Source organism: Plectropomus leopardus, chromosome 11, assembly GCF_026936395.1.
Source record: "Plectropomus leopardus strain MGB_pleo_1.0 chromosome 11, ASM2693639v1, whole genome shotgun sequence".
Lineage (NCBI taxonomy): Eukaryota > Metazoa > Chordata > Actinopteri > Perciformes > Serranidae > Plectropomus > Plectropomus leopardus.
The window spans coordinates 20,759,638-20,772,844 of NC_142186.1; positions in this window are offsets into that span (position 1 = coordinate 20,759,638).

Below are 13,207 nucleotides of genomic sequence, written 5' to 3' on the forward strand. Positions count from 1 at the left end.
GGGTCAAAATTTGAGATTTTTCGCCATACTATACTATGCGTTTTTTTCGGCCATTTTTTCAACATGCTATATTTTGATGTTTTTGGCCTTTTTTGGATCTTATTTCGACACGCTATAGTATTATGCGTCTCTACAAGATATAATAAGTGGTTTTAGCCATTTTTGGAGGGTCAAAATTTGAGATTTTTCGCCATACTATACTATGCGTTTTTTTTTCGCCATTTTTCAACATGCTATATTTTGATGTTTTTGGCCTTTTTGGATCTTATTTCGACACGCTATAGTATTATGCGTCTCTACAAGATATAATAAGTGGTTTTCAGCCATTTTTGGAGGGGTCAAAATTTGAGATTTTTCGCCATACTATACTATGCGTTTTTTTCGGCCATTTTTTCAACATGCTATATTTTGATGTTTTTGGCCTTTTTTGGATCTTTTTTCGACACGCTATAGTATTATGCGTCTCTACAAGATATAATAAGTGGTTTTCAGCCATTTTTTGGAGGGGTCAAAATTTGAGATTTTTCGCCATACTATACTATGCGTTTTTTTGGGCCATTTTTTCAACATGCTCTATTTTGATGTTTTTGGCCTTTTTTGGATCTTTTTTCGACACGCTATAGTATTATGCGTCTCTACAAGATATAATAAGTGATTTTCAACCATTTTTTGGAGGGGTCAAAATTTGCAATTTTTCGCCATACTATACTATGCGTTTTTTTTCGGCCATTTTTTCAACATGCAAAATTTTGATGTTTTGGCCTTGTTTGGATCTTTTTCGACACGCTATAGTATTATGCGTCTCTACAAGATATAATAAGTGGTTTTAGCCATTTTTGGAGGGTCAAAATTTGAGATTTTTCGCCATACTATACTATCGTTTTTTTCGCCATTTTTTCAACATGCCAAATTTTGATGTTTTTGGCCTTTTTTGGATCTTTTTTCGACACGCTATAGTATTATGCGTCTCTATAAGATATAATAAGTGGTTTTCAGCCATTTTTGGAGGGGTCAAAATTTGAGATTTTTCGCCATACTATACTATGCGTTTTTCGGCCATTTTTCAACATGCTATATTTTGATGTTTTTGGCCTTTTTGGATCTTTTTCGACACGCTATAGTATTATGCGTCTCTACAAGATATAATAAGTGATTTTCAGCCATTTTTTGAGGGGTCAAAATTTGAGATTTTTCGCCATACTATACTATGCGTTTTTTTCGGCCATTTTTTCAACATGCTATATTTTGATGTTTTTGGCCTTGTTTGGATCTTATTTCGACACGCTATAGTATTATGCATCTCTACAAGATATAATAAGTGGTTTTTAGCCATTTTTTGGAGGGGTCAAAATTTGAGATTTTTCGCCATACTATACTATGCGTTTTTTCGCCATTTTTCAACATGCTATATTTTGATGTTTTTGGCCTTTTTTGGATCTTATTTCGACACGCTATAGTATTATGCGTCTCTACAAGATATAATAAGTGGTTTTTAGCCATTTTTGGAGGGTCAAAATTTGAGATTTTTCGCCATACTATACTATGCGTTTTTTTTCGCCATTTTTCAACATGCTATATTTTGATGTTTTTGGCCTTTTTGGATCTTTTTTCGACACGCTATAGTATTATGCGTCTCTACAAGATATAATAAGTGGTTTTCAGCCATTTTTGGAGGGTCAAAATTTGAGATTTTTCGCCATACTATACTATGCGTTTTTTCGGCCATTTTTTCAACATGCTATATTTTGATGTTTTGGCCTTTTTTGGATCTTATTTCGACACGCTATAGTATTATGCGTCTCTACAAGATATAATAAGTGGTTTTAGCCATTTTTGGAGGGGTCAAAATTTGAGATTTTTCGCCATACTATACTATGCGTTTTTTTTCGGCCATTTTTTCAACATGCTATATTTTGATGTTTTTGGCCTTTTTTGGATCTTTTTTCGACACGCTATAGTATTATGCGTCTCTACAAGATATAATAAGTGGTTTTCAGCCATTTTTTGGAGGGGTCAAAATTTGAGATTTTTCGCCATACTATACTATGCGGTTTTTTCGCCATTTTTCAACATGCTATATTTTGATGTTTTTGGCCTTTTTTGGATCTTATTTCGACACGCTATAGTATTATGCGTCTCTACAAGATATAATAAGTGGTTTTCAGCCATTTTTGGAGGGTCAAAATTTGAGATTTTTCGCCATACTATACTATGCGTTTTTTTTCGCCATTTTTCAACATGCTATATTTTGATGTTTTGGCCTTTTTGGATCTTATTTCGACACGCTATAGTATTATGCGTCTCTACAAGATATAATAAGTGGTTTTTAGACATTTTTTGGAGGGGTCAAAATTTGAGATTTTTCGCCATACTATACTATGCGTTTTTTTCCGGCAATTTTTCAACATGCTATATTTTGATGTTTTTGGCCTTTTTGGATCTTATTTCGACACGCTATAGTATTATGCGTCTCTACAAGATATAATAAGTGGTTTTCAGCCATTTTTGAGGGGTCAAAATTTGAGATTTTTCGCCATACTATACTATGCGTTTTTTTCGCCATTTTTTCAACATGCTATATTTTGATGTTTTGGCCTTTTTGGATCTTATTTCGACACGCTATAGTATTATGCGTCTCTACAAGATATAATAAGTGGTTTTAGCCATTTTTGGAGGGGTCAAAATTTGAGATTTTTCGCCATACTATACTATGCGTTTTTTTCGCCATTTTTCAACATGCTATATTTTGATGTTTTGGCCTTTTTGGATCTTATTTCGACACGCTATAGTATTATGCGTCTCTACAAGATATAATAAGTGGTTTTTAGCCATTTTTGGAGGGGTCAAAATTTGAGATTTTCGCCATACTATACTATGCGTTTTTTTCGGCCATTTTTTCAACATGCTATATTTTGATGTTTTGGCCTTTTTGGATCTTATTTCGACACGCTATAGTATTATGCGTCTCTACAAGATATAATAAGTGGTTTTCAGCCATTTTTTGGAGGGGTCAAAATTTGAGATTTTTCGCCATACTATACTATGCGTTTTTTTTCGGCCATTTTTTCAACATGCTATATTTTGATGTTTTTGGCCTTTTTTGGATCTTATTTCGACACGCTATAGTATTATGCGTCTCTACAAGATATAATAAGTGGTTTTCAGCCATTTTTTGGAGGGGTCAAAATTTGAGATTTTTCGCCATACTATACTATGCGTTTTTTTTTCGCCATTTTTTCAACATGCTATATTTTGATGTTTTTGGCCTTTTTGGATCTTATTTCGACACGCTATAGTATTATGCGTCTCTACAAGATATAATAAGTGGTTTTCAGCCATTTTTGGAGGGTCAAAATTTGAGATTTTTCGCCATACTATACTATGCGTTTTTTTCGCCATTTTTCAACATGCTATATTTTGATGTTTTTGGCCTTTTTGGATCTTATTTCGACCACGCTATAGTATTATGCGTCTCTACAAGATATAATAAGTGGTTTTAGCCATTTTTGGAGGGTCAAAATTTGAGATTTTTCGCCATACTATACTATGCGTTTTTTCGGCCATTTTTTCAACATGCTATATTTTGATGTTTTGGCCTTTTTGGATCTTATTTCGACACGCTATAGTATTATGCGTCTCTACAAGATATAATAAGTGGTTTTCAGCCATTTTTTGGAGGGGTCAAAATTTGAGATTTTTCGCCATACTATACTATGCGTTTTTTTTCGGCCATTTTTTCAACATGCTATATTTTGATGTTTTTGGCCTTTTTTGGATCTTATTTCGACACGCTATAGTATTATGCATCTCTACAAGATATAATAAGTGATTTTCAGCCATTTTTTGGAGGGGTCAAAATTTGAGATTTTTCGCCATACTATACTATGCGTTTTTTTTCGCCATTTTTCAACATGCTATATTTTGATGTTTTTGGCCTTTTTTGGATCTTATTTCGACACGCTATAGTATTATGCGTCTCTACAAGATATAATAAGTGGTTTTTAGCCATTTTTTGGAGGGGTCAAAATTTGAGATTTTTCGCCATACTATACTATGCGTTTTTTTCGCCATTTTTCAACATGCTATATTTTGATGTTTTTGGCCTTTTTTGGATCTTATTCGACACGCTATAGTATTATGCGTCTCTACAAGATATAATAAGTGGTTTTTAGCCATTTTTGGAGGGGTCAAAATTTGAGATTTTTCGCCATACTATACTATCGTTTTTTTCGGCCATTTTTCAACATGCTATATTTTGATGTTTTTGGCCTTTTTGGATCTTTTTTCGACACGCTATAGTATTATGCGTCTCTACAAGATATAATAAGTGGTTTTCAGCCATTTTTTGGAGGGGTCAAAATTTGAGATTTTTCGCCATACTATACTATGCGTTTTTTTTCGGCCATTTTTTCAACATGCTATATTTTGATGTTTTGGGCCTTTTTTGGATCTTTTTTCGACACGCTATAGTATTATGCGTCTCTACAAGATATAATAAGTGGTTTTTAGCCATTTTTTGGAGGGGTCAAAATTTGAGATTTTTCGCCATACTATACTATGCGTTTTTTTTTCGGCCATTTTTTCAACATGCTATATTTTGATGTTTTTGGCCTTTTTTGGATCTTTTTTCGACACGCTATAGTATTATGCGTCTCTACAAGATATAATAAGTGGTTTTTAGCCATTTTTTGGAGGGGAAAAATTTGAGATTTTTCGCCATACTATACTATGCGTTTTTTTCGCCATTTTTCAACATGCTATATTTTGATGTTTTTGGCCTTTTTGGATCTTATTTCGACACGCTATAGTATTATGCGTCTCTACAAGATATAATAAGTGGTTTTCAGCCATTTTTTGGAGGGGTCAAAATTTGAGATTTTTCGCCATACTATACTATGCGTTTTTTTTCGGCCATTTTTCAACATGCTATATTTTGATGTTTTGGCCTTTTTGGATCTTATTTCGACACGCTATAGTATTATGCGTCTCTACAAGATATAATAAGTGGTTTTCAGCCATTTTTTGGAGGGGTCAAAATTTGAGATTTTTCGCCATACTATACTATGCGTTTTTTTTCGGCCATTTTTTCAACATGCTATATTTTGATGTTTTTGGCCTTTTTTGGATCTTATTTCGACACGCTATAGTATTATGCGTCTCTACAAGATATAATAAGTGGTTTTTAGCCATTTTTTGGAGGGGTCAAAATTTGAGATTTTTCGCCATACTATACTATGCGTTTTTTTTCGGCCATTTTTTCAACATGCTATATTTTGATGTTTTTGGCCTTTTTTGGATCTTATTTCGACACGCTATAGTATTATGCGTCTCTACAAGATATAATAAGTGGTTTTCAGCCATTTTTGGAGGGGTCAAAATTTGAGATTTTTCGCCATACTATACTATGCTTTTTTTTCGCCATTTTTTCAACATGCTATATTTTGATGTTTTTGGCCTTTTTTGGATCTTATTTCGACACGCTATAGTATTATGCGTCTCTACAAGATATAATAAGTGGTTTTCAGCCATTTTTTGGAGGGGTCAAAATTTGAGATTTTTAGCCATACTATACTATGCGTTTTTTTCGGCCATTTTTCAACATGCTATATTTTGATGTTTTGGCCTTTTTGGATCTTATTTCGACACGCTATAGTATTATGCGTCTTTACAAGATATAATAAGTGGTTTTCAGCCATTTTTTGGAGGGGAAAAATTTGAGATTTTTCGCCATACTATACTATGCGTTTTTTTTCGGCCATTTTTTCAACATGCTATATTTTGATGTTTTTGGCCTTTTTTGGATCTTATTTCGACACGCTATAGTATTATGCGTCTCTACAAGATATAATAAGTGGTTTGCAACCATTTTTTGCAAGGGTCAAAATTTGAGATTTTTCGCCATACTATACTATGCGTTTTTTTTCGGCCATTTTTTCAACATGCTATATTTTGATGTTTTGGCCTTTTTTGGATCTTATTTCGACACGCTATAGTATTATGCGTCTCTACAAGATATAATAAGTGGTTTTCAGCCATTTTTGGAGGGGTCAAAATTTGAGATTTTTCGCCATACTATACTATGCGTTTTTTCGCCATTTTTTCAACATGCTATATTTTGATGTTTTTGGCCTTTTTGGATCTTTTTCGACACGCTATAGTATTATGCGTCTCTACAAGATATAATAAGTGGTTTTCAGCCATTTTTGGAGGGGTCAAAATTTGAGATTTTTCGCCATACTATACTATGCGTTTTTTTGACCATTTTTCAACATGCTATATTTTGATGTTTTTGGCCTTTTTGGATCTTTTTTCGACACGCTATAGTATTATGCGTCTCTACAAGATATAATAAGTGGTTTTCAGCCATTTTTGGAGGGTCAAAATTTGAGATTTTTCGCCATACTATACTATGCGTTTTTTTTCGGCCATTTTTCAACATGCTATATTTTGATGTTTTTGGCCTTTTTGGATCTTATTTCGACACGCTATAGTATTATGCGTCTCTACAAGATATAATAAGTGGTTTTCAGCCATTTTTGGAGGGGTCAAAATTTGAGATTTTTCGCCATACTATACTATGCTTTTTTTTCGCCATTTTTCAACATGCTATATTTTGATGTTTTTGGCCTTTTTGGATCTTATTTCGACACGCTATAGTATTATGCGTCTCTACAAGATATAATAAGTGGTTTTCAGCCATTTTTGGAGGGGTCAAAATTTGAGATTTTTCGCCATACTATACTATGCTTTTTTTCGGCCATTTTTCAACATGCTATATTTTGATGTTTTGGCCTTTTTTGGATCTTATTTCGACACGCTATAGTATTATGCGTCTCTACAAGATATAATAAGTGGTTTTCAGCCATTTTTTGGAGGGGTCAAAATTTGAGATTTTTCGCCATACTATACTATGCGTTTTTTTTCGGCCATTTTTTCAACATGCTATATTTTGATGTTTTTGGCCTTGTTTGGATCTTTTTTCGACACGCTATAGTATTATGCGTCTCTACAAGATATAATAAGTGGTTTTTAGCCATTTTTTGGAGGGGTCAAAATTTGAGATTTTTCGCCATACTATACTATGCGTTTTTTTCGACCATTTTTCAACATGCTATATTTTGATGTTTTTGGCCTTTTTTGGATCTTTTTTCGACACGCTATAGTATTATGCGTCTCTACAAGATATAATAAGTGGTTTTCAGCCATTTTTTGGAGGGGTCAAAATTTGAGATTTTTCGCCATACTATACTATGCGTTTTTTTCGGCCATTTTTTCAACATGCTATATTTTGATGTTTTTGGCCTTGTTTGGATCTTATTTCGACACGCTATAGTATTATGCGTCTCTACAAGATATAATAAGTGGTTTTCAGCCATTTTTTGGAGGTCAAAATTTGAGATTTTTCGCCATACTATACTATGCGTTTTTTCGGCCATTTTTCAACATGCTATATTTTGATGTTTTTGGCCTTTTTTGGATCTTATTTCGACACGCTATAGTATTATGCGTCTCTACAAGATATAATAAGTGGTTTTCAGCCATTTTTTGGAGGGGTCAAAATTTGAGATTTTTCGCCATACTATACTATGCGTTTTTTTTCGGCCATTTTTTCAACATGCTATATTTTGATGTTTTTGGCCTTTTTTGGATCTTATTTCGACACGCTATAGTATTATGCGTCTCTACAAGATATAATAAGTGGTTTTCAGCCATTTTTTGGAGGGGTCAAAATTTGAGATTTTTCGCCATACTATACTATCGTTTTTTTTCGGCCATTTTTCAACATGCTATATTTTGATGTTTTTGGCCTTTTTTGGATCTTATTTCGACACGCTATAGTATTATGCGTCTCTACAAGATATAATAAGTGGTTTTCAGCCATTTTTTGGAGGGGTCAAAATTTGAGATTTTTCGCCATACTATACTAAGCGTTTTTTTTCGGCCATTTTTTCAACATGCTATATTTTGATGTTTTTGGCCTTTTTTGGATCTTTTTTCGACACGCTATAGTATTATGCGTCTCTACAAGATATAATAAGTGGTTTTCAGCCATTTTTGGAGGGGTCAAAATTTGAGATTTTTCGCCATACTATACTATCGTTTTTTTGACCATTTTTTCAACATGCTATATTTTGATGTTTTTGGCCTTTTTTGGATCTTATTTCGACACGCTATAGTATTATGCGTCTCTACAAGATATAATAAGTGGTTTTTAGCCATTTTTTGGAGGGGTCAAAATTTGAGATTTTTCGCCATACTATACTATGCGTTTTTTTCGGCCATTTTTTCAACATGCTATATTTTGATGTTTTTGGCCTTTTTTGGATCTTATTTCGACACGCTATAGTATTATGCGTCTCTACAAGATATAATAAGTGGTTTTCAGCCATTTTTTGGAGGGGTCAAAATTTGAGATTTTTCGCCATACTATACTATGCGTTTTTTCGGCCATTTTTCAACATGCTATATTTTGATGTTTTGGCCTTTTTGGATCTTATTTCGACACGCTATAGTATTATGCGTCTCTACAAGATATAATAAGTTGTTTTCAGCCATTTTTGGAGGGTCAAAATTTGAGATTTTTCGCCATACTATACTATCGTTTTTTTCGCCATTTTTTCAACATGCTATATTTTGATGTTTTTGGCCTTTTTGGATCTTATTTCGACACGCTATAGTATTATGCGTCTCTACAAGATATAATAAGTGGTTTTCAGCCATTTTTGGAGGGTCAAAATTTGAGATTTTTCGCCATACTATACTATGCGTTTTTTTCGGCCATTTTTTCAACATGCTATATTTTGATGTTTTTGGCCTTTTTTGGATCTTATTTCGACACGCTATAGTATTATGCGTCTCTACAAGATATAATAAGTGGTTTTCAGCCATTTTTTGGAGGGGTCAAAATTTGAGATTTTTCGCCATACTATACTATGCGTTTTTTTCGGCCATTTTTTCAACATGCTATATTTTGATGTTTTTGGCCTTTTTTGGATCTTATTTCGACACGCTATAGTATTATGCGTCTCTACAAGATATAATAAGTGGTTTTCAGCCATTTTTGGAGGGTCAAAATTTGAGATTTTTCGCCATACTATACTATGCGTTTTTTTTCGCCATTTTTTCAACATGCTATATTTTGATGTTTTGGCCTTTTTGGATCTTATTTCGACACGCTATAGTATTATGCGTCTCTACAAGATATAATAAGTGGTTTTTAGCCATTTTTGGAGGGTCAAAATTTGAGATTTTCGCCATACTATACTATGCGTTTTTTTCGGCCATTTTTCAACATGCTATATTTTGATGTTTTTGGCCTTTTTGGATCTTATTTCGACACGCTATAGTATTATGCGTCTCTACAAGATATAATAAGTGGTTTTCAGCCATTTTTTGGAGGGGTCAAAATTTGAGATTTTTCGCCATACTATACTATGCGTTTTTTTTCGGCCATTTTTTCAACATGCTATATTTTGATGTTTTTGGCCTTTTTTGGATCTTATTTCGACACGCTATAGTATTATGCGTCTCTACAAGATATAATAAGTGGTTTTCAGCCATTTTTTGGAGGGTCAAAATTTGAGATTTTTCGCCATACTATACTATCGTTTTTTTTGACCATTTTTCAACATGCTATATTTTGATGTTTTGGCCTTTTTGGATCTTATTTCGACACGCTATAGTATTATGCGTCTCTACAAGATATAATAAGTGGTTTTCAGCCATTTTTTGGAGGGTCAAAATTTGAGATTTTCGCCATACTATACTATGCGTTTTTTTTCGGCCATTTTTCAACATGCTATATTTTGATGTTTTTGGCCTTTTTGGATCTTATTTCGACACGCTATAGTATTATGCGTCTCTACAAGATATAATAAGTGGTTTTCAGCCATTTTTTGGAGGGTCAAAATTTGAGATTTTTCGCCATACTATACTATGCGTTTTTTTCGGCCATTTTTTCAACATGCTATATTTTGATGTTTTTGGCCTTTTTTGGATCTTATTTCGACACGCTATAGTATTATGCGTCTCTACAAGATATAATAAGTGGTTTTCAGCCATTTTTTGGAGGGGTCAAAATTTGAGATTTTTCGCCATACTATACTATGCGTTTTTTTCGGCCATTTTTCAACATGCTATATTTTGATGTTTTGGCCTTTTTGGATCTTATTTCGACACGCTATAGTATTATGCGTCTCTACAAGATATAATAAGTGGTTTTCAGCCATTTTTTGGAGGGTCAAAATTTGAGATTTTTCGCCATACTATACTATCGTTTTTTTGGCCATTTTTCAACATGCTATATTTTGATGTTTTTGGCCTTTTTGGATCTTATTTCGACACGCTATAGTATTATGCGTCTCTACAAGATATAATAAGTGGTTTTCAGCCATTTTTGGAGGTCAAAATTTGAGATTTTCGCCATACTATACTATGCGTTTTTTTCGCCATTTTTTCAACATGCTATATTTTGATGTTTTGGCCTTTTTGGATCTTATTTGACACGCTATAGTATTATGCGTCTCTACAAGATATAATAAGTGGTTTTCAGCCATTTTTGGAGGGGTCAAAATTTGAGATTTTTCGCCATACTATACTATGCGTTTTTTTCGGCCATTTTTCAACATGCTATATTTTGATGTTTTTGGCCTTTTTGGATCTTATTTCGACACGCTATAGTATTATGCGTCTCTACAAGATATAATAAGTGGTTTTCAGCCATTTTTGGAGGGGTCAAAATTTGAGATTTTTCGCCATACTATACTATGCGTTTTTTTCGCCATTTTTTCAACATGCTATATTTTGATGTTTTGGCCTTTTTTGGATCTTATTTCGACACGCTATAGTATTATGCGTCTCTACAAGATATAATAAGTGGTTTTCAGCCATTTTTTGGAGGGGTCAAAATTTGAGATTTTTCGCCATACTATACTATCGTTTTTTCGGCCATTTTTCAACATGCTATATTTTGATGTTTTTGGCCTTTTTGGATCTTATTTCGACACGCTATAGTATTATGCGTCTCTACAAGATATAATAAGTGGTTTTCAGCCATTTTTGGAGGGTCAAAATTTGAGATTTTTTCGCCATACTATACTATGCGTTTTTTTTCGCCATTTTTCAACATGCTATATTTTGATGTTTTTGGCCTTTTTGGATCTTATTCGACACGCTATAGTATTATGCGTCTCTACAAGATATAATAAGTGGTTTTAGCCATTTTTGGAGGGGTCAAAATTTGAGATTTTTCGCCATACTATACTATGCGTTTTTTTTTCGCCATTTTTTCAACATGCTATATTTTGATGTTTTTGGCCTTTTTTGATCTTATTTCGACACGCTATAGTATTATGCGTCTCTACAAGATATAATAAGTGGTTTTCAGCCATTTTTTGAGGGGTCAAAATTTGAGATTTTTCGCCATACTCTACTATGCGGTTTTTCTCTGCCATTTTTTCAACATGCTATATTTTGATGTTTTTGGCCTTTTTTGGATCTTATTTCGACACGCTATAGTATTATGCGTCTCTACAAGATATAATAAGTGGTTTTCAGCCATTTTTTGGAGGGTCAAAATTTGAGATTTTTCGCCATACTATACTATCGTTTTTTTCGGCCATTTTTTCAACATGCTATATTTTGATGTTTTTGGCCTTTTTGGATCTTATTCAAACGCTATAGTATTATGCGTCTCTACAAGATATAATAAGTGGTTTTCAGCCATTTTTGGAGGGGTCAAAATTTGAGATTTTTCGCCATACTATACTATGCGTTTTTTCGGCCATTTTTCAACATGCTATATTTTGATGTTTTTGGCCTTTTTTGGATCTTATTTCGACACGCTATAGTATTATGCGTCTCTACAAGATATAATAAGTGGTTTTCAGCCATTTTTGGAGGGTCAAAATTTGAGATTTTTCGCCATACTATACTATGCGTTTTTTTTCGCCATTTTTTCAACATGCTATATTTTGATGTTTTTGGCCTTTTTGGATCTTATTTCGACACGCTATAGTATTATGCGTCTCTACAAGATATAATAAGTGGTTTTCAGCCATTTTTGGAGGGGTCAAAATTTGAGATTTTTCGCCATACTATACTATCGTTTTTTTCGGCCATTTTTCAACATGCTATATTTTGATGTTTTTGGCCTTTTTGGATCTTATTTCGACACGCTATAGTATTATGCGTCTCTACAAGATATAATAAGTGGTTTTCAGCCATTTTTGGAGGGTCAAAATTTGAGATTTTTCGCCATACTATACTATGCTTTTTTCGCCATTTTTCAACATGCTATATTTTGATGTTTTTGGCCTTTTTGGATCTTATTTCGACACGCTATAGTATTATGCGTCTCTACAAGATATAATAAGTGGTTTTAGCCATTTTGGAGGGGTCAAAATTTGAGATTTTTCGCCATACTATACTATGCGTTTTTTTTCGGCCATTTTTTCAACATGCTATATTTTGATATTTTTGGCCTTTTTGGATCTTATTTCGACACGCTATAGTATTATGCGTCTCTACAAGATATAATAAGTGGTTTTCAGCCATTTTTGGAGGGGTCAAAATTTGAGATTTTTCGCCATACTATACTATGCGTTTTTTTCGCCATTTTTCAACATGCTATATTTTGATGTTTTGGCCTTTTTGATCTTATTTCGACACGCTATAGTATTATGCGTCTCTACAAGATATAATAAGTGGTTTTCAGCCATTTTTGGAGGGTCAAAATTTGAGATTTTTCGCCATACTATACTATGCGTTTTTTTTCGGCCATTTTTCAACATGCTATATTTTGATGTTTTTGGCCTTTTTTGGATCTTATTTCGACACGCTATAGTATTATGCGTCTCTACAAGATATAATAAGTGGTTTTCAGCCATTTTTGGAGGGTCAAAATTTGAGATTTTTCGCCATACTATACTATGCGTTTTTTTCGCCATTTTTCAACATGCTATATTTTGATGTTTTGGCCTTTTTGGATCTTATTTCGACACGCTATAGTATTATGCGTCTCTACAAGATATAATAAGTGGTTTTCAGCCATTTTTTGGAGGGGTCAAAATTTGAGATTTTTCGCCATACTATACTATGCGTTTTTTTTCGGCCATTTTTTCAACATGCTATATTTTGATGTTTTTGGCCTTTTTGGATCTTATTTCGACACGCTATAGTATTATGCGTCTCTACAAGATATAATAAG